Here is a 21452-nt window from a genome sequence, read left to right as displayed (position 1 = left end):
TCTCAGATCTCCATCCTTGGAGAGAATCAAAACTTCACTGGAAAAGGCCACAAGACACCTCCTCTACTGCCGCCTGCCTTGACCAGGGTGTTGGAGCCCTGCTACCTCCAGAGGGCTCCCCCATTGCAGCCTCAAGGAATCTGCTATTCGGAGACTCTTGACAAAGGCACCAGCAGCTTTGAAAATGCCACCTCCAACGCTCACCAAGGACAGGTGTCTCAGAGTCACCCATAGCCTTCAGAGGCCTGACTTCTTGTGAGCTGGCATCTCCCCTGTCTGCAAGGGTCTGTGTAGGCATAAAGTGCAGAAATGGCTCTGACTGCTCTGATTAACTACCCATCTCTCTGAGGGATCGGAATGGATTAGCGTCTGAGATGCGAAGATGCAATGAGGGTCCAGATTCAACAGAAAGCCTTTAAGGAGGGAGAAGATAATTTTCTCCAGCAGAGTCAGTAAAATCCCAAAGACTCACGGAAACAGCAAGACCTTCAGAAACTGCAAGCCTGAATCTCAGCTGACAGAAACCACCACACTGCGAGCAGCCCTGGCTCGCACCACGATGCTCCAAGGAGGGAACACAGTCACCAACAATCCTGACTCAGATCTCCCAGAAGGACACCGTGATGGCAGGCTGGGCTCTGGGAGCAGAGCACTGCTCTCTCCAGCCACATACTCCCAGGCTGAGCAGAAAAACACTGGGGCCACCACCCGGATCCACCATAGGGCATCTCGCACTGGAACACACTGCTACCCCCGCACCTCACAGAGGGTTGGCAGCCAACACATGCCTCTGCATCAGCGACACACAGGGCACAGCACCACACATGGCAGCACACAGGGCACCCGCAAGCGCCCCACAACACACAAAGCCCAACTCTCCAAACCTTCCATTCCCTTCTAGGCCTCCAATGCCTTGCAACAGGCACTGCCTCTGAACAGCCACTCACAGCCTGGGGCCTGCTCACTTCCCACCTCCAGGAAGCAGACAAGAAGTGCTCTCACAGCAGCTGATCAGGTCAGCTCTCGCCTCTCGCTTGTGCCTCAACTTCTCTGAACAAGAAACCTCTTTGAAAATGTGGACCATACCTTTTTTTTGGGGGAGGTGACATTCCTTCTGTCTCCTCCAACAGCCTTTGCACCCATTCTCCAGTGACTGCAACCCAAAGAATTAAACGAGTCCTTCCTTTTGCAGTGACTTGGAAAGCCACATCTCTGACAGTATTTAAGGGGGGTGGAGTCTCCCTTCTGCAAGATTTGCAGAGCTGGGAGTTCGTCATCTCACAAACTGAGAACAAGTCAAAATGCAGGTCATTTTGACCTCAAGTCAAAATGCAGGTCCGGAGACATTCCACTGTCTTATAGGCTCCATACTGGAGCCCAGACAGCAGCACTGCAGTACTTGGGCATGTCCTGAGAAGCCCAGGGTCAAAAATGTGGAAGATCCAGGGTGCCAGGGCTGCATAGCCCCCGGGGAGAGCCAGGGTCCCAGGAGTATACCCAGGGGACAAACACTGCCCTGAGGCGACACTGAACCTTGCTGAGGGCTTTTAAAAGCAAAGAGCCTGCTTTGGAGCCTAAAGGAGCAAATCTCCATCCTGACCCATATTGTCCTACATCCAACTTCTACAAAAAGAGTGACCCACAGAAGAAATCTGTTTCAAAGCTCACCAAAGCATTTCTCAGCCTGTGGCCACATTTTGCACTGTTTCATCCCACATGACTTGGATCCTGTAAAAATGCCAACCCCCAAACCAATCCCCAAACCCCAGATTCCTACACAGGTCTGCCCAGTGCAGAGACCTGTCAGTGCAGGGGAGCAAAAGTGACTTCTCCAGTGCCCCGTTTGAGATATTTCATAGTCTTTGACACCATCTGGAGACATTCCTGAAGGATTTATTAGCAAGTTTTGGAAAATAACTGTGGTGAAAGGAGGTGTTGGCTTTCCAGGACATGAGGGGAAATCTCTCTGCTCTCTCCCTGGCTGTGCCATCTCCATGGCAGTGACCTACTGAGTCCCCAGATGACACCAGCTGAGGTCACAGTGGGATGTGCCCCATCACAGGGACGTCTCCCTGGTGTCATGGCGGGTGGCCCTCACTTCCCTGTGAGGCCCTGCTGCTGCTGGGCACTCCTCACATGCTCCCTGCCGCTGCCCTTTGGAGTCATCTGTGGCAAGGAGGGGGGACGGGAGCCATGTTGGGGTCCCTCACCGACAGGCAGAGGAGCAGCGGTACATCGGAGAGGAGTTTTGGATGACAAGATGGGAAGACAGTCTTTCCTCTCCCCAGCTGGAGAGGTGAGCGGAGGGCAAGGGGGCAAGCGAGATGGAGGAATGCTGGGCCCATATTATCTGCTTAGACCAAGGTTCCTTGTTCCCAGCGCTCCTGCAGCACTCCACCAAGGGTAAGGGCTTTGGGAGATCCTTCCTGAGGTGTCGCACAGAGACTGTTAGCTGCAAAAACTGCTGTGGATCCTGGGCTGTGGCGGTGGCTGGTCAGGGCTGAGGGCTGCAACAAGAGTCCTGCCTCAGGGTCCCCTCTGGCTTGGGGGACAATGTGGCAGCCAGGACTCCTGGGTCCTGGGACTGGGGCTGCCCTGAGCCCCAAAACTCCTGTTGGGCCAGCTCCATCCCCTTGTGGGGGTGTGGCTGTGTGTGTGGGGAAGAACAGGAGGGGGGAATCCATAGTCAGATTTCCCTGGGATTGGGTCCCCCATTGTGATCTGGCTCTGAGAGGAAAGGGGTCCTGCATCTCAGAGGCTGGGGTGTCCTGCAGCTCCTGTGGGGCTCTCAGGAGCCTGATGGAAATGTCCATATAGGAAATGAAACCTTCACCTTGTAATAACCTCAAGTTCTCCATGTTTGGGAAAACCTCTGTTCCTTCCTCCTGGATTCTTTTATGCTTCCAACTTGACACAGCGTGTTTTGGGCTCACAAATGCCATCTTCAGATGGCCACAGCCCCTGTCCTTCTGCCAATTGGGCTCATATATCTACACCCAAAAGACAGCATGTTTGGGAAAGCATCTTGGAAACAGGTGGGGGACACCATCCCCACTGCACAAGTCCTGGCTGACCCCAAGGATTTTTCTCTGAGCTGTGGTGGGCACTGCTGGGGTGAGCCAAACACAGCCATCTCCCCCAGACCCCGGCCAGCCCCAGGGCCCCCACACTGGCGCCACGGCTGCCACCAGCACACACCCCCGCGCTGCCACCCAGGGCGCAGGGCAGCCAGCAGCCCCGCGGGGACCCTGCCGCACAGCCCAGCCACGCCGGGGCAGCAGCCGCGCCCCGGGGCCCCACACTGCCTGCCCACACGGTGTCGCTCTGCCCCCAGGCCCCGCCGCGCCCCGCGCTGCCGCCCACAACATGGCGCCCGACCGCAGGGGACGGGGCAGAGCTGGCTGCCAGGGCAGGAGGGCCCAGCGTTGCCATGGCATCGCCCCAGTGCAGCCCTCCTATTGGCTTTCAGGAGGAGGAGGGCGGGCATAGATTTCACTGATGGCTCTGTCATCCAATTGCAGTCCAGTATGTGGAAAAAAAAAAGGGACCTGAAAGCGGAGCGGGAGCAAAGGAGGCGAGAAGGGAGTGGGTTTGGTGGGGGCTGCGGGCGTGTTCAAATGGCGGCGGGTGCCCTCTCGCCGGGGTGGGGGCAGCGGGGCTGGTGACGGGGCTGCTTTGCTGCAGGAGCTGCAGCAGGGGCTGGTGGGGCTGTGAGCAGGGGCCAGAGCGACGTGGGCCAGAGGGGGGAGCTGCCCTGCAGCCAGACGTGGCGGCCTGCCGCGAGCAGCTGGGCCGGGGCGGCTCGGTGGGGTTTGGGGGCAGGAACCTTTGCCCCTGTGGTGGCTCTGGGATCCCTGTTAAAGTGTTTCCCTGAGCTGCTGCTGCCAGCGCAGCCCCAGGTGCTGCTCGTAGCTGCATTTGGGAGCTGCTGGGCAAAGTGTGAGCAGGCTGCTGGTGTCCTCGTGAGGTGCCCTTCCCAGTGGTCTCTGTCCCTGTGTGTCACGCTGTGCCCCAGCCGTTGTTTTTGCTCCCTGCCTCTTGCTTTGCCCTGAGACCTGTGAGCCTGGCAGCAGGGTGAAGGGTGTTTGCAGAAGAGCTCTGTAAGTGTGAGCTGTTTTGCTTGCCAGGGGCCTTGAGAGCTGATGAACAGCCAGTGCTTGCACTTGCTGTTGTTCTTTCCATGCTCCTAGGTCAGGGTGAAGAGTTGCTGAATTGTGTCTCTGCTGGTTTGACCAGCTGAGATGCCCTGGCCTGAGTCCTTCAGCATGTCTCCAATTGTCAGGGCATAAAACAGGAGAATGCTGGTTTTCCTTGACGTGTAGAGGATTTGCTGATTTTGTTCAGCATTGGGGAAGGAACCAGACTTCTGAGTTGTGGGAAGGCTTCTCCCTCTGCCTGGGACAGGAGGCCCTGCTGTCTTGCTACGTGTAGAGACTACCTGAGCAAAAGCTAATCTCTTTTTGGGGTAGTAACTGGTACTGGGGTGTTTTGCTGCACTACAAGCATTGTGAAGCCACGAGGTGAATCAGGGAGGCTGTTCAGGAGCTGGCTCAGCCTTGGGGGAAGGCAGGGGGAGCTGCAGGTGGCACCAGCCCCATGGTCAGGGTGTGGGTAGTGAGGTCACCACCATCTATGAGAGCTGTGCCAGAAAATCAGCAGTGTCAAATCAATTCTTTGTAAGTAGCTGACAGGTCAGCAGGAGGCACATGGCTCAGCTGTTGATGATGAGGTCACTTCTGCCTGAGTACCTGATAGGCCATCTGGAGGAAGAAGGCTTGGCTGTAGATTGTGAGGTCACTTCTGACTGCTAACCTGATTGGATAGGAGCAGAGATGTGTCTGGAAAGGTGATTGTGAGGTCACTTCTACCTGAGTGGTTGATAGGGCAGCAGCAGGTCCGTGTCTGGGATCTGTGTTTTTGAGATCATTTCTGCCTGAGGAGCAGCTGATAAGGCAGGATTTGGTTCATGGCTGAGAAACTTATAGTGAGGTAATTTCTGTCTCAGAGGCTTCTAGGCCAGTGACAGAGACGTGGCTGTGAAGGTGAGTGTGAGGTGATGTCTTTCTGAGTGCCTGCTAGGCCAGCAGCAGGCAGTTAGGCATGGGCGTTGCTTGTGAGGTCTCTTTTGTCAGAGTAGCTGCTAGGCCAGCAGTAGTTGATGGCTGGGGAAGTTCTTTGGAGGAAAGTTCTGTCTCTGAAGGGCATAGGCCATCAGCAGGCATGTGGTGGGGGTATGGACTTGTGAGGTCACCTCTATGTGAGCAGCTGAGAGGTGAGGAGAAGACACATGGCTTGGATGGTGGTGGTGAGGTCAGTTCTGGGTTTGTTGCGTGTGCTCAGAGGAGGAATTGACCCCTGCAGAGCTCTCCAGCAATACAGAAATGCAACTAATTAATCAAGCAGAAGTCAACGTTCCGCATGATCTGGCACAAATTTTATTCCACTCCGTCATCCTGAGTTAGTACTGCTACATTTCAAATGGGGATGATGTTCTGTGGAAGCATGGAGATGGAGTTTGCCTTTCCACTTGTTGCTAAGTAGAAGGTTGCAGGCTCCTCCCAGTCAGCTAGGGAGTCCAGTTAGACTTTTGAGGCTTCTAAATGAATCTAGTGCTGGTGTGAGCAGTGGTGTTAGTAATGTCTTATTGCCAGGGTGTGTGTGCTTTAGAAATTGCACCTGTCAAAAGAGCACGGAGCTTGTGAGATTTTCCTGCAAGGTCTGCATGCTGTCTCTGTCTTTGAGGTGTCCACCTGCTTTGATGACACATTTGGAGCTGTAACCCGTTAGAGGTCTCTGATTTTCTGTCCACGTGTGCATTCATTGGAGAATGGGTGCAAAGGCTGTTGGAGGAGACAGAAGGAATGTCACCTCCCTCAAAAAATGTATGGTCCACATTCTCCAAGAGATTTCTTTTTCAGAGAAGTTGAGGCACAAGCAAGAGGCAAGAGCTGGCCTGATCAGCTGCTGTGAGAGCACTTCTTGTCTGCTTCCTGGAGGTGGGAAGTGAGCAGGCCCCGAGCTGTGAGTGGCTGTTCAGAGGCAGTGCCTGTTGCAAGGCCTTGGAGGCCTAGAAGGGAATGGAAGGTCTGTAGAGTTGGGCTTTGTGTGTTTTGGGGTGCTTGAGGTGCCCTGTGTGCTGCCATGTGTGGTGCTGTGGCCTGTGTGTCGCTGATGCAGAGGTGCGTGTTGGCTGTGAAGCCTCTGTGAGGTGCGGGGGTAGCGGTGTGTTACAGTGCAGTGTGCCCTGTGGTGGATCTGGGTGGTGGCCCCAGTGTTTTTCTGCTCAGCCTGGGAGTATGTGGCTGGAGAGAGCAGTGCTCTACTCCCAGAGCCCAGCCTGCCATCACGGTGTCCTTCTGGGAGACCTGGGTGAGGACTGTTGGTGACTGTGTTCCCTCCGTGGAGCATCGTGGTGCGAGGCAGGGCTGCTCGCAGTGTGGTGTTTTCTGTCAGCTGAGGTTCAGGCTTGCAGTTTGGGAAGGTCTTGATGCTTCCGTGAGTCCTTGGGATTTTCCTGGCTCTGCTAGAGAAAGTTATCTTCTCCCTCCTTAAAGGCTTTCTGTTGAAGCTGGACCCTCATTGCATCTTCCCATCTCAGACGCTAATCCATTCCGATCTCTTAGAGAGATGGGTAGTTAATGAAAGCAAATCGAATTTGTGCATACGCAGACCCTTGCAGAGAGGGGAGATGCCAGCTCACAAGAAGTCAGCCCTCTGAGCATGATAGGTGACTCTGAGACACCTGTCCTTGGTGAGCGGTGGAGGCGGCATCTCCAAAGCCTTGGTCCCTTTGTCAAGAGTCTCCGAATAGCAGATTCCTTGAGACTGCAATGGGGGAGACGTGGAGGTAGGGCTCCAATGCCCTGCTCAAGGCAGGTGGCAGTAGAGGAGGTATCTTGGAGCCTTTTCCAGTGAAGTTTTGATTATCTCCAAGGATGGAGATGTGAGAACCTCTCTGGATCCCTGTGCCGCAGTTGAGTTTCTCCTCATGGAGAAAAAGGTTTCTTGTTAACATCTAAGAAGAGTTTCCCATTGTTCAATGCGTCCCTGTTGCCTCTCTTGCTCTTAGTGTGCACCTCCAAGAAAATCTGGCATGTCTTCTCTGTGCCCTCCATAAGGTAGCTGTGCACAGCATGAAGATCCCCCTTGGCCTTCTCTTGTCCAGGCTGAACAAACCCAGCTCTCGCAGCCTCTCCAGCCCCTGACCATCTTGGTGTCCCTGCGGAACTGGAGAACCCAAACGGGACCCGGTATACAGACATGGTGTCAGCTGTGCCAAAAAGAGGGGTAGAACATCTCAGTGTCCCTGCTGGCTGTGCTCTCACCAATACAGCTCAGCACAGAGGAGAGACATTTGCCCCTGCTTTGCGACTATGTAAGGCCAGCAGAACTGACAGTAACACTCCGATTCTTTCTTTTTTTCTAGGTTGCTCCACTCATGAGATTCCCAGTGCAGTCCTAGAGCCCCTGAGGATGGAGGCAGGATGCCAGGCTGTGCCCCTGTGCCTGTCAACATCTTTGCCAACATCGTGATTGCTCTGTGAAAGCAGCTGCAAGTGACTGAGAAGAGGCTACGTATGGATGCGAAGGCTTCCATAAATGCGCCTGGCTTGCCTGGGTGACTTGGGGTGTGGGTTCACCTCCTGGTACCTCTGCTGTGCTGCCAATTCCATGTCCCACAGCTGCTGTTACTGCCAGCCCCCTCAGCAAATGCTCTTGTGCTCCCCTCCTTTTCCTCGAAGGTTGTGGTGCCATATAGGATGAGTCCAAGACCCTTATAATAGATGCCAGCATGTCTTGAGTGCCTTTGTGTGAGTGCCCCAAAGCCTCTGTGGCTTGACCTGAGGAAATCTCAGAGCTCTTGGGCTCCTGGCTCTTGGAGGGGTGAAGATGTGCCGTGGGCCAGGTTGTCTGTGGCACCCAGCCCTCAGTGCTCTGTGAAGCCAGCTGTGGAGCCCGGACTGCTGCTGCAGAGGCTTCACAGCCAGGAAAGCTGTCATTTCAGCAGCTGTCCAGTGTGGGGCTGTCTCGCTGCTTGGGCCTCATGTCAAAGCCTCTGCCCGCTTTTTCCCTTCCCTGGGACTCCTTGTGCAAGTAAATAAAGGAAAGCAAGCAAGGTTATTTTGGGCTCAGGAGGCCTTCAGGACTCTCAAGTGTTTCTGCATTCTATCTGTATCCTTTGTATTACTAAAGAAAATCCCCATTTCCCCGTCCCTAGATGGAGGTTCCTGAGGGGATGGACGTGGAAAGCAGCAGCCTGCTGTGCCCAAAGCAAGCAGGATCCTTCCCTCTGAAAAGAGCAGCATCGCCCAAGGAGGCAGCTCTGTGCCTGATCTTGTGCTGCTCATTTGCAGAGGCCTTGTGAGCCTAGAGTGCCTTGGCCACCTTGTGGTGTTATCGGAAGAGTTTGGTTGTGTGTCTGGGTTGCGGAGCCAAGGGTAGGCAGCGAGCAGAGCAGTGGCTGGGGAGTGTGTAAGTGGCGAGTGTCCTGCAGGCATCTCTTCTTGCTGGCACTTGGTTGTATCGAGCAGAAGAGCCAGCTGTGTGGGGCAGAGACAGTGTTTTTGTAGAGTAGGTGGCAGAGCAGAGGTCTGGCATCAGGTTGATGCCTGCTGCAGTGCTGAGTTGATGTGACAATGTCAGACACCCTTTGCAGTGCAGCTGCTCCCTCAGCTGATCTCTGTCCCTAGAAATGCACTAGAAATGGAAGTGGCATCCTGCTGTCATTGTGTAGGTGCTGCAGTGCAAAGGCTCCCAGGTTGGACTTGATGGTACTAAAGGGAAAGCAAGACCAATCGTTCCCTTTTGTGATTTGTCGCCAGGGTGAAGCGTGGAGCTGTGCCATGATCTGGAGAGAGTCTTGCCAGGAGATGAAAGCCTTTTGCAGAAGACTGTTCTGTGTGGAGTGATCACAGCGTAATCGAAGGATGTGAGAGTGACCCAGGTGAGCTTCTCCTCTGTGAAGGTTTGCACTTTTCAGATCCCTTGTGACTCGGTCCCAGATAGGGCAGCAGCAGGCACATCAATGCCATTTGCACTTGTGAGGTGAGTTGTGCCTCTGCAGCTGGTAGGCCAACAGCATGGCCATAGCTTTGGTGATGATGGTGAGGTGCCTTCTGTCTCAGTGCCTCATAAAAGGGGAGCAGGCCCATTGCTGCTGTTTGTGCCTTTGTGGTCAGCTGTGCATCAGTATGTGACTGCCGATCAGCATGCACATTGCTGCTGTTTGTGCTGGTTTAGGTCAATCGTGCCTCAGTTACTAACAGGCCAGGAGCAGCTATATGGCTTCATGGCTGCCTGTGAGGTCATTTCAGCCTCAGCACCTGACAGTCCAGCTCGCTGCATATTCCTGCTCTTTGTGTTTGTGGAGTCATTTGACCTCACTATCTGCTGGGTGAACAGCAGCCACATTGGTCCTTTTTGTACTTGTGAGGTGTCTTTTGCTTCAGCATCGGATTAGACAGCATCAAGCACATTACTGCATTTCTAGTTGTGAGGTCACTTGTGGCTCAGTGCCTGATAGGCCAGTGCTGGTCATGTGGCTGCTGTTTGTGGTTGTGAGGTCACTTGTGCCTCACTGCCTGATAGGCCAATGCTGGTCATGTGGCTACTGTTTGTGGTTGTGAGGTCCCTTGTGACTCACTGCCTGATAGGCAAGTGCTGGTCATGTGGCTGCTGTTTGTGGTTGTGATGTCACTTTTCATTCAGTGCCTGATAGGCCAGTGGTAGTTGCATGGCTGCAGTTTTTGGTTGTGAGGTCACTTGTGGCTCAGTGCCTGATAGGGCAATGCTAGTTGCATGGCTGCTGTTTGTGGTTGTGAGGTCACTTTTCATTCAGTGCCTGATAGGCCAGTGCTAGGCCCATGGCTGCTGTTTGTGGTTGTGAGGTGACTTGTGTCTCAGTGCCTGATAGGCCAATGGTGGTCATGTGGCTGCTGTTTGTGTTTGTGAGGTCACTTGTGGCTCAGTGCCTGATAGGCTGGTGCTAGGCCCATGGCTGCTGTTTGTGGTTGTGAGGTCACTTGTGTGTCAGTGCCTGATAGGCCAGTGCCAGGCCCATGGCTGCTCTTTGTGCTTATGAAGTCACTGGTGTCTTAGTGCCTGATAGGCCAGTGCTAGGCACATGGCTGCTGTTTGTGCTTATGAAGTCACTGGTGTCTTTGTGCGTGATAGGCCAGTGCTAGGCCCATGGCTGTTTTTTGTGCTTGTGAGGTCACTTGTGCCTCAGTGCCTGATAGGCCAGTGCTAGGCCCATGGCTGCTGTTTGTGGTTGTGAGGTCACTTGTGCCTCAGTGCCTGATAGGCCAGTGCCAAGCCCATGGCTGCTCTTTGTGCATATGAAGTCACTGGTGTCTTAGCGCCTGATAGGCCAGTGCTAGGCCCATGGCAGATATTTTCAGTTGTTAGGTCACTTGTGTCTCAGTGCCTGATAGGCCAGTGCTAGGCCCATGGCTGCTGTTTGTGATTGTGAGGTCACTTGTGTGTCAGTGCCTGATAGGCCGGTGCTAGGCCCATGGCTGCTCTTTGTAGTTGTGAGGTCACTTGTGGCTCAGTGCCTGATAGGCCAGTGCTAGGCCCATGGCTGCTGTTCTCAGTTGTGAGGTCACTTGTGGCTCAGTGCCTCATAGGCCAGTACTCGGCGCATGGCTGCTGTTTGTGTTTGTGAGGTCACTTGTGTGTCAGTGCCTGATAAGCCAGTGCTAGTTGCATGGCTGCTGTTTGTGGTTGTGAGGTCGCTTGTGCCTCAGTGCCTGATAGGCCAGTGCTAGGCGCATGGCTTCTGTTTTCAGTTGTGAGGTCACTTGTGGCTCAGTGCCTGATAGGCCAGTGCTAGTTGCATGGCTGCTCTTTGTGGTTTTTAGGTCACTTGTGTCTCAGTGCCTGATAGGCCAGTGCTGGTTGCATGGCTGCTGTTTGTGGTTGTGAGGTCACTTGTGTGTCAGTGCCTGATAGGCCATTGCTAGTTGCATGCCTGCTGTTTGTGGTTGTGAGGTCACTTGTGGCTCAGTGCCTGATAGGCCAGTGCTAGGTCCATGGCTGCTGTTTGTGGTTGTGAGGTCACTTGTGGCTCAGTGCCTGATAGGCCAGTGCTAGGTGCTTGGCTGCTGTTTGTGGTTGTGAGGTCACTTGTGGCTCAGTGCCTGATAGGCTGGTGCTGGGATATGGCAGCAGTTTTTGTTTGTGAGGTCACTTGTGGCTCGGTGCCTGATAGGCCAGTGCTAGTTGCATGGCTGCTGTTTGTGGTTGTGAGGTCACTTGTGTGTCAGTGCCTGATAGGCCAGTGCTAGTTGCATGGCTGCTCTTTGTGGTTTTTAGGTCACTTGTGTCTCAGTGCCTGATAGGCCAGTGCTGGTTGCATGGCTGCTGTTTGTGGTTGTGAGGTCACTTGTGTGTCAGTGCCTGATAGGCCAGTGCTGGTTGCATGGCTGCTGTTTGTGGTTGTGAGGTCACTTGTGTGTCAGTGCCTGATAGGCCAGTGCTAGTTGCATGCCTGCTGTTTGTGGTTGTGAGGTCACTTGTGGCTCAGTGCCTGATAGGCCAGTGCTAGTTGCATGGCTGCTGTTTTTGGTTGTGAGGTCACTTGTGGCTCAGTGCCTGATAGGCCAGTGCTAGGCCCATGGCTGTTTTTTGTGGTTGTGAGGTCCCTTGTGTCTCAGTGCCTGATAGGCCAGTGCTAGTTGCATGGCTGCAGTTTGTGGTTGTGAGGTCACTTGTGGCTCAGTGCCTGATAGGCCAGTGCCGGGCCCATGACAGATATTTTCAGTTGTGATGTCACTTGTGGCTCAGTGCCTGATAGTCCGGTGCTAGGCCCATGGCTGCTGTTTGTGGTTGTGAGGTCACTTGTGTGTCGGTGCCTGATAGGCCAGCGCTAGGACAATGGCAGATATTTTCAGTTGTGAGGTCACTTGTACCTCAGTGCCTGATAGGCCAGTGCTAGGCCCATTGGTGCTGTTTGTGGTTGTGAGGTCACTTGTGTCTCAGTGCCTGATAGGCCAGTGCTAGTTGCATGGCTTGTTTTTATTGTTGTGAGGTCACTTGTGTCTCAGAGGCTGATAGGCCAGTGCTAGGATGTGGCAGCTCTTTCTGTTTGTGAGGTGACTTGTGGCTCAGTGCCTGATAGGCCAATGCTAGTTGCATGGCTGCTGTTTGTGGTTGTGAGGTCCCTTGTGGCTCAGTGCCTGATAGGCCAGTGCTAGGCCCATGGCTGGTGTTTTTGGTTGTGAGGTTACTTTTGGTTCAGTGCCTGATAGGCCAGTGCTAGGCCCATGGCTGCTGCTTGTGGTTGTGAGGTCACTTGTGGCTCAGTGCCTGATCGGCCAGTGCTGGTCATGTGGCTACAGTTTGTGGTTGTGAGGTCACTTGTACCTCAGTGACTGATAGTCCAATGCTGGTCATGTGGCTGCAGTTTGTGGTTGTGAGGTCCCTTGTGTCTCAGTGCCTGATAGGCCAGTGCTAGGATGTGGCAGCTGTTTCTGTTTGTGAGGTCACTTGTTTCTCAGTGCCTGATAGGCCAGTGCTAGTTGCATGGCTGCTGTTTGTGGTTGTGATGTCACTTGTGGCTCAGTGCCTGATAGGCCAGTGCTAGTTGCATGGCTGCTGTTTGTGATTGTGAGGTCACTTGTGGCTCAGTGCCTCATAGGCCAGTGATAGGTCCATGGCTGCTGTTTTTGGTTGTGAGGTCACTTGTGGCTCAGTGCCTGATAGGCCAGTGCTGGTTCTTAAAGAATATCGGACTGAAGCTGTCTAGAATTAATTGCTTAGCATAACTTGCTTAGCATTAGTAGCTAAATTTGCTGAAGCCTTAGGCCTCAGGCTGTGAACTTTTACTTAGAGAAGTTAATGGGGGCCCCAGGGCCGGCTCAGGCTGTAGGGATAAAGGAGTTACACGGACAGCAGGAGTAACCAACCTTGAAGATAAGAAGCAGCCTGCCTAGAGACAATGAAGGGGCCCAGTGAAGAAGGGGACGAACCCAGACCTAAGTATTACTATTGGTCCAAACTATCGCTTAAGGGTTGGGGAATTTAGATTGTAAGGGTATAATTGCCCAGGGATTTCTTTGTTCGGGGTCCCTCTTCGGAGGCAACCAGCTCGAGCTGTAATTACCACACGTGTATCATTAAATTTTGTTTTTCTTCAATCTGACTTCGAACTTCTGCCTCAGCAGGAACCTAGGGTCGGACCCTGTTATGGAGGCCGGCGAGCCTGATTTTCCATAACAGTTTGACACCCCAGATGGGACCCTAGGTGACCACCGTCGGGGCCTCTCGTGTCCAAACGATCATCTGGCACCATCGGGTGAGTTCACCTGGGATCTTTGGCAATGGGAGGCACCAAGAGGGTGAGTCTTGAATTCCTGCCTAAATTCTAAATTCTGGTTTGGTAACAAAGTGCACTGTAAGGGGTACGCAGGCTGATCACCGTAAGGCGTATCAGGTAAGGGGTACGCGGGCTGATCACCATAAGGCGTACCAGGTTTTGGGGTGGGTTTGAGTCCCACTCCCGGGTTTTGGGGTGGGTTCGAGTCCCATCTCACTCCGGCCGGAAGGGGGAGTGCGCAGCCTGATCAGCATAAGGCGCACCGCAGGACTAACTTAGAGTTACTGTGACTAGTCGAGTGTGGATACCGGTACTGTGACTGGTGTGTGTGTGTGTGTGTGTGTGTGACCTGGGAACTGAAAGGGGCACCTGTCAGCTGACAGAGCCGCCCACTGCGAAGGGACGGCAGTCCTAGCAGTCAAAGACTCGGGTGGTGTGAGTGCGGTTCCCAGAGAGAGAGTAAGAGAGAGAGTGTAAACATGCTGGCTGCAGGGGGTAATGAAAATTTAAATTCTGGTGTTGCTGAGGAAAAAAAAAAAAGTATATTATAAGGAAGTGTGCTGCCTGATCAGCATAAGATGCACTTTTCAGGAACTCAATATGGGAAATAAGTTCAGCGTAGAAAAGGGGACGCCCTTAGCCGAAATTCTGCAAAACTAGAGTAAGATTGATGGTACCAAGAACCTAAGAGGGGGAAAAAAAAAAAAAAGTGTGGGGGGGTTGATCCAACTATGTCAGGAGGATTGGCTGTTCCTGACAAAGGATGGTAACCCGGCGGAACGATGGCCGCCGCAGGGAACCTTTGATCATCAGGAGTTAACTTTCCTGCGTCACCATTTGTAGGATAGGTTTCCCCGGAAAAATGGATTATTGGTATGTATGGGACAATTGGGCAAAGAAAAATTTTCTCAGAGTATTGAAAGTAGTGGAGCTGCTAAAACGCTTGTGGGAACTGCTCCACCCTATGCGCTATCCTCTGCTTCAACTTCTCTATACCCTCCTTGCCTTCCCCTTCTGCCTTTCAAGCCCCTTTGCATGTCGTTCCTGTGCCAGGAGTGCCCCCGCCAGGTCCGGACGGGGCACCTCGGGTAGCTACAATGCAAATTTACTGACCCTGGGGGCCCCAAGATTGGATTGCATGGAGTCAAAAAACTGCCAGGCTTAGGGAAGATCCCAAGAAAGTGTTACAAATTGTAAGAGGAATACTGCGGGCGTATGATCCTACCTGGGGGGGATGTGCAAATGCTCCTTGAAGCCGTGTTCACTCCAGATGAAAAACACTCAATTCTGGATGTAAACCGTCGTTGGGTAGGAGAGGGGGGTGTTGTGGCTGCTCGAATGGCCTGGCCAATTGTGGACCCCGGGTGGAATCATAATGTAGAGGCAGATTACCAGCAGTTGCAATTAGCTAGACAAGGCTTAGAAGAAGCTATACGTTTGGCAGGACAAAAGACTGCAAATTGGTCTAAAATAAGGGAGTGTCAGCAACAGCCTGAGGAACACCCCTCAGCTTTCCTTTCTAGACTATATTTTTGCGTATACTTAAAATTGATCTTCCTGTTATCGAACTTCCAGGACGTTCAGTGTTAATACTATATGTGGATGATTTGTTATTAGCAAGTAAAGATTACGAGACATGTTTGAAAGACACTATTTGTCTATGTAACACTCTTGCTGAGAAAGGGCATCGAGCATCTCTGTCCAAGCTCCAGCTGTGTCAACAAGAGGTAAAATATTTGGGGTTTATGTTGAAGGAAGGGCACAGATTAATTGATCCAGAACGAGTAAAGATAATTCTCAATATACCCCGTCCTATAACAAAAAAGCAACTTAGGTGATTTTTAGGGGCTGTAGGATTTTGTCAGCCATGGATTCCTGGGTTGGGAGAGCTTACCAAACCTTTGGTCCAGGCAACAAAAAAGGAGGAGACGGAGCCTTTGGCCTGGAGTCCAGAAAAAGAGAAAGCTTTTACATCTGTAAAAAGGGTGTTGGTCTCAGCCCCGGCTCTAGGACTACCAGATTATAGTAAGCCATTTGAATTATTTGTTCATGAACGACAGGGAGTAGCAAGTGGAGTAGAACAACCCCTAGACAACCGGTAGGATTATGCCCAGCAGAAGTCTTATTTGGGCATCAATTGGCTGTACCAGGAACTTATATCCCGGCTAAGACCAGCCTCTTGGACAGAGATGAACGGCTAACCCAGTATGTTCTAGGTATGCAAAAAAGGTTTGAAAATCCTAAAAAATATATATTTATTTGTGAGAGTAACGCTATCAAAGCTGAAGACATTTGTCTTGACACTGAACAAAATGTCATTTTGAAATACATCCGGATGAAACCCCTGAAACTGTACTTGTATATAGTGGAAAAGGATGTGTTTGTATGAGAACCCTCTGTGATCTTATATTCGTAGATAACAGTACTGTAGATACAAGTAATCACCCAAATATGTGTGTTTTGTGATTTGAGTGTTTGTAATTCTACTAAAATTATGGAGAATGTTAGTACGCCTCAAAAGACTTGGGGAACCCTGCTTAGCATATTAGCAGGGATGCTTAATAAAAACAAAGGGAGGACTGTTAGAGAATATTGGACTGAAGCTGTCTAGAATTAATCTGCTAGCATAACTTGCTTAGCATTAATAGCTAAATTTCCTGAAGCTTTAGGCCGCAAGCTGTGAACATTCACCTAGATATTAAGTAAAAGAAGGCCCCAGAGCCAGTTCAAGTTGGAGAGATAAGGGGGGTGGGGGGGCTGTAGAGAGAAATAAGCAGTTTAGCATTGATGAGCACAGAAGAAAGAAACAAAGGAACCACAAGACTGATTCCAGAGGGACAAGAAAGGGTGTAAAAGGGCCATTGACACCTATGCAGAAGTGCGATAAGACGTAAAGAACACACCTGGAAACACCGGAAAGGACCAACCTGGAGCTGGAAGACCCTGAACTCTAATAATATGACTGGTTCAGATCTATGGGGAGGATACTAGACTGGAAGGGTATATTTACCCAGGGATTTGTTCAAACGGGGTCCCTCTTTGGAGGCACCCAGCTCGAACTGTAATTACCGCATGTGTGTCATTAAAATTTATTTTGCTCCAATCTGACTTCGAACTTCTGCCTCAGTGGGAACCTAGGGTTGGACCCTGTTATGGTGGCCAGCGAGCCTAATTGTCCATAACAGTAAGGCAGCAGTTGCCATTGTAATGTGACATATGTTTTTTCCCCAATCATGAAGCAGACCTACTAGTTAACTTCTCATATGACTGAAGAAATGATGTCTTATTTTTGCACTGTTTAAAGCATCAGGAACACTTGGAGTAACCTTCCATCAACTAGACAGTTTTCTCAAACAGAACACCAAGCATCTGTCTGAAATCGGAAAATGTTTAGAAGAAAGAGAAGGAATGATGATCTATTATAATAGTTAATGGATTTCTTTAGCAAAAGTGGAAACCAGCCTTGCTGAACATCATGGGTATGATATCTCTAAAGGTTGGTCAGCAAAAGCCACAGTATTGTGATCGATGTTACATCCTGTGCTCATCCTGTTAATGATCCATGTATCGATCCCCACCTCTGCCCAAGCTGGAGATCCATTCCCAGCCAGAGAGTGGGATGCTGACCTCCCCTCAACTCCCTGGACTGCTCCCCCCATGCCCCTTCCCCCTCCTGGAGGGCTGGAGCATCCCCAGGCCAGGGCAGTTGGCCAGCACCAGAGCTGGGATAGGGCACGGGAGGACAGGAAGTGTGGGGGGTTTCAGGGCAGGGTGAGCAGCCCTGATCAGGGTTCCCTGCTTCCCAGAGAGCCTTTCCCCAGGTGAATGTGCCTGTGCTGGCCTGGCCAGCTGTTCCTTCACCACTCTCTGGCTCCCCGCAGGGCCCTGGGCTGTCAGTGCTACTCTGCAGCATGAGCAGGCTGTGGGGCCATGGGGTGACTCTGCACTGGCCATGGCAGAGCCAGCTGGCCCAGCAGCATTGCACCTGACACCCCCCCTCCCCAGGGTCTGTGGCTGTGGAAGATGCTCAAAGCAAACACGGTATTTCAAATGGCTCAGGAGGGGTTCAGGTGTGTCCTTGCACCCAGCCCGTGGTTTGTAGGTAGGTGACAAGACCCGCTCTGGAGTGTCCCTTCCCTGGGCCTGCTGAGTCCCTGCTGGCTCTGCTGAGCTTGCAGAGCCCTCACTCAGTGCCTTCTTTGGTTTAGCCCTTTGCTTTGGGTGCCTGCACTTGCTTCTGTGAGTCTCCACTCACTGCCCATTCCAGGCACACGCTGACCCTGGGGATGCCCTGTGCTCCCCTGGTGACTCCATATTCCCTTCCAGAAGAACCAGCATCTGTCACCAACCCTGTAATATGTGAGACAGTCCCCGGCAGATACCACTCACCCTCTCCAGGGGTACTCGGCACCCACAAGTGAGGGCAGAAACCTGCCCTCATTTCCTAACGCATCACCCTATGAGCGCGTCCCCCTTAGCCCATGGAGAACTCATGTGCAGCAAAAGGCCTTTTTGGGTGCAACTCTCTGAGCACATTCTTGTCACCAGCTTTGGAAGAAGAGCCCAACCTTCAGGCAGTGTACTGAGGAAATCCCCTTTTATTACAGAAATGCTACTTGGGAGGCCGGATCTGATGCAGTGGTAGACAGGTGGACAGAAGGCCTCTGGGTCAGACAGATGGACTTTGTGCCTCTGGAGATGAATGCAAGCAGGTGTGTACAAACATGAGTGTCGCAGATAGAATGCCCACAGCACACGAGTTGTCTGAGATAGATTGGATATTGCTTGTGACTAGAGCTGGGCAGCTTCTTGCTGCTGAAATAGTACTAGCTGAATCAGTTTCTTCAGTGCTTCCTTGAGCTCCTTGTTCCTCATGCTGTAGATGAGGGGATTCACTGCTGGAGGCAACACTGCATACAGGACAGCCACTAACAAATCCAGAGCTGGGGAGGAGATGGAGGGAGGCTTCAGGTAGGCAAAAATGCCGGTGCTTACAAGCAAGGAGACCACAGCCAGGTGAGGGAGGCACATGGAAAAGGCTTTGTGCCTGCCCTGCTCAGAGGGGATCCTCATCACAGCTGTGAAGATCTGCACATAGGACAGCACAATGAAAATAAAACACCCCAAAGCCAAACAAACACCAACCACAAGAACCCCAACTTCCCTGAGGTAGGAGTCTGAGCAGGAGAGCTTGAGGATCTGGGGAACCTCACAGAAGAACTGCTCTAGGACATTGCCTTGGCAGAAGACTATTGAAAATGTGTTAGCAGTGTGCAGGACAGCATTGAGAAAACCAGTGCCCCAGGCAGCTGCTGCCATTTTGACACAAGCTCTGCTCCCTATGAGGGTCCCGTAGTGCAGGGGTTTGCAGATGGCAACAAAGCGGTCATAGGCCATAACAGTGAGAAGATAATACTCTGCTGAAAAGAAGAAAAAGAAGAAAAAGACCTGGGCAGCACATCCTGAGTAGGAAATGGCCCTGGTATCCCACAGAGAATTGGCGATGGATTTGGGGACAGTGGTGGAGATGGTGCCAAGGTCGAGGAGGGAGAGGTTGAGGAGGAAGAAGTACATGGGGGTGTGGAGGCGGTGGTCACAGGCTACAGCCATGATGATGAGGCTGTTGGCCAGGAGGGCAGCCAGGTAGATGCCCAGGAAGAGGGAGAAGTGCAAGAGCTGCAGCTGTCGCGTGTCTGCAAATGCCAGGAGGAGGAACTCGTTTGGGGAGCTGCTGTTGAACATTTGCTCCACCTGGACATGGGGGTCTGTCTGAGGAGGAAAAGACAGTAAAATGCTAGAGCAGGCATCTCTGAGCCAAACCCTTCCATTTCTTATAGAAACCCCCACATTTCCTCTGTCCTTCACCTTCTTTCAGAATCCTTGCTTGAGCTCTGTTTGTGCTGGCTGTGTGTGCCACACTGAGCAGGGATTCCTGCCTGTGGTCTCCAGAGGAGTCCACTCTGCTCTGCCGGGGGTGTAAATGGAGGTGTCAAACAGTCCCAGATATTCCATGGGGTATCTGGGGATTGGTGCCGTGAGCTCGGCAGAGGGAACTTGGTCCAGTGACCCAGTGGGACTATTCTCTATTTGCCATAATGAGAGGTGAATACAGCACTCATGCCAGCTGTGTCTGAAAGAGAAGACCCTTGTGAGGGCTTCATCTCCCCCAGCCTTGCCCTCTTGAACAGAGGTGTCTGTAGCTGAACCAGTCACACCGTCGCCCACTCCAGCAAGGGAGAGAAGCAGTCAAGTGAAGGCAAGGGGTGACCTCACACTTTCTGGATGTCTCTGTTCCAATGAGATAGACTCTGTCCTCATGTCAATTTACCGTCCGCACCCTTCCTCCAGGCACTGCAGTGGGAATGGGAAGTGACTAGCTCTGATGTGCACATCCTGCAGCAGATTACGTCCACTCCTTATGTGAAAGGGCTGCTCAACATTTTGAAACCCATTTTCTTCAGAAAATGATCTTCAGGGGAGGAGTCAGTTTATATATTTATTTAGTTTTTAGGTGCCTCCATCTTACCGTGGGAGCATTCTCTGATGGGGTAGAAATCTTTGGCATTTCAATTGGTCTGAGCATGAGCACTTGTGCATGCCAAGAGGAAATAAAGAGCTCGCTGTGACTTTGTACAGAGTCACAGGATCTGGTCTGTCATTAAGTTTTTCCCCTCGCTGTGCTGCACTTGCACCTCCCTCAGCTAAAGGACAATCACATTCACAAGTTCTTCTAAGAAAGAAAGCGGAATGAGACAAGTGTGGAGGAGTTCAGTTTCACAGTGAAGATTTCCAAATTCTTCTCTCTCAGCCCAGAGATGGAGAGAGTGAAGAGTGTATCTGACTCACCTATCACAGAAATGCTAGAGGGAATCTGTGCTCTGCTGGAGGGCAGCTTCCAAGTTGGCAGATCACCCCCGAGAAACAGTCAAGGGTCCAAAGGTGGACTTTCCTTAAAGGAGAGTCAGCTGATTACCCAACCTGATGATATACATTGCTAGCAGCCTCACGATTTGGAAAGGGATTGGTGCTTCTCACTGCCATGAAGACCACACCACGCAGGACACACAGGGTTGGTGTCTTAACTGCAGCTGAGCACTCCCATCATTTTGAGAGATCAAAAGGTCTGAGAAAAAACACAGCAAGTCCCTTCATCCCCACTTCAGCCTACAGACAGCACCAGCATCACCTTCTCTGGCCTCATGAGGGTTTGTCTCACCTGCTCCTTAGGACCTGCAAGCACAGAGATGCCCCTGGACAGTGTCCTGCCTGTGGGAGGCTTCTGTAGGGCAGAACCAAGTGCACAGAGCATGGGATGGGGTCTGTAAGCACCAACCAGGAAAAGACATTGGGACAGAGAAACAGCTCCCAGCAGGGACAGCTCCAGGCAGCAGAGCTGCACAGTGAATGAGAGGGAACTGCTTCTAGAAACATCATGGGAGGATGGATTTGGGCAAGTCATGGTCAGGCCCTGCAATGCCCACACCTTCCCCAGTGTGCTCACTTCTGCCCTAAAGAAACCTCTCAACAGTAGGGCACTGTCCGGGGGCATTCCCATTTTTGGAGGTGCTAAGGAGCAGGTCAGATAAACCCTGCTGAGGCCAGCAAAGGGGAAGCTGGTGCTGTCTACAGACTAAGGGATGGGTGCAGGGACTTTCAGAAGTTCCTAGCAGACCCATTGACTGCTCATTGAAACTGTTAAGGAGTTTCAGTCCTTTGTTCAAAGCTGACAGCTCCATTTCCATTTTCCCCTTGCCAGGTGGCAGGAAAGTTAAAGCGCCATCTCAGGAAATTGGCTTCTCTTTCAGGCAATCCCTGCCTTCACCTTCCTCTTGAAAAGTTCCCTCTGAAATGTCCTGTGCATGAGCTAGAGTTGTGAGCAGCCCTGACCCATGCAAAACCCTCTCAATGGGAGAATGAATCTGCTCTGCTGGGGTCGATCGTCTCTGCAGCACCGTGGGGAGTTCCCGGGGCAGGCTGAGTGCTGTGCTCTGCTGCGCAGGCAGCAGAGTCACTACCCCAGGCACACAGCACCCTGGGGTGCAGGGACACTGCTCTCAATTGCAACCCATGCAGACCTGGGTGCACTCCCTGGCTTCACACCCCTGCAGCATCACAGCAAGAAGGTAGCAAGATG

The sequence above is a fragment of the Apteryx mantelli genome, chromosome 20, assembly GCF_036417845.1.
Source record: "Apteryx mantelli isolate bAptMan1 chromosome 20, bAptMan1.hap1, whole genome shotgun sequence".
Classification (NCBI taxonomy): domain Eukaryota; kingdom Metazoa; phylum Chordata; class Aves; order Apterygiformes; family Apterygidae; genus Apteryx; species Apteryx mantelli.
This window is presented reverse-complemented; position numbering follows the sequence as displayed.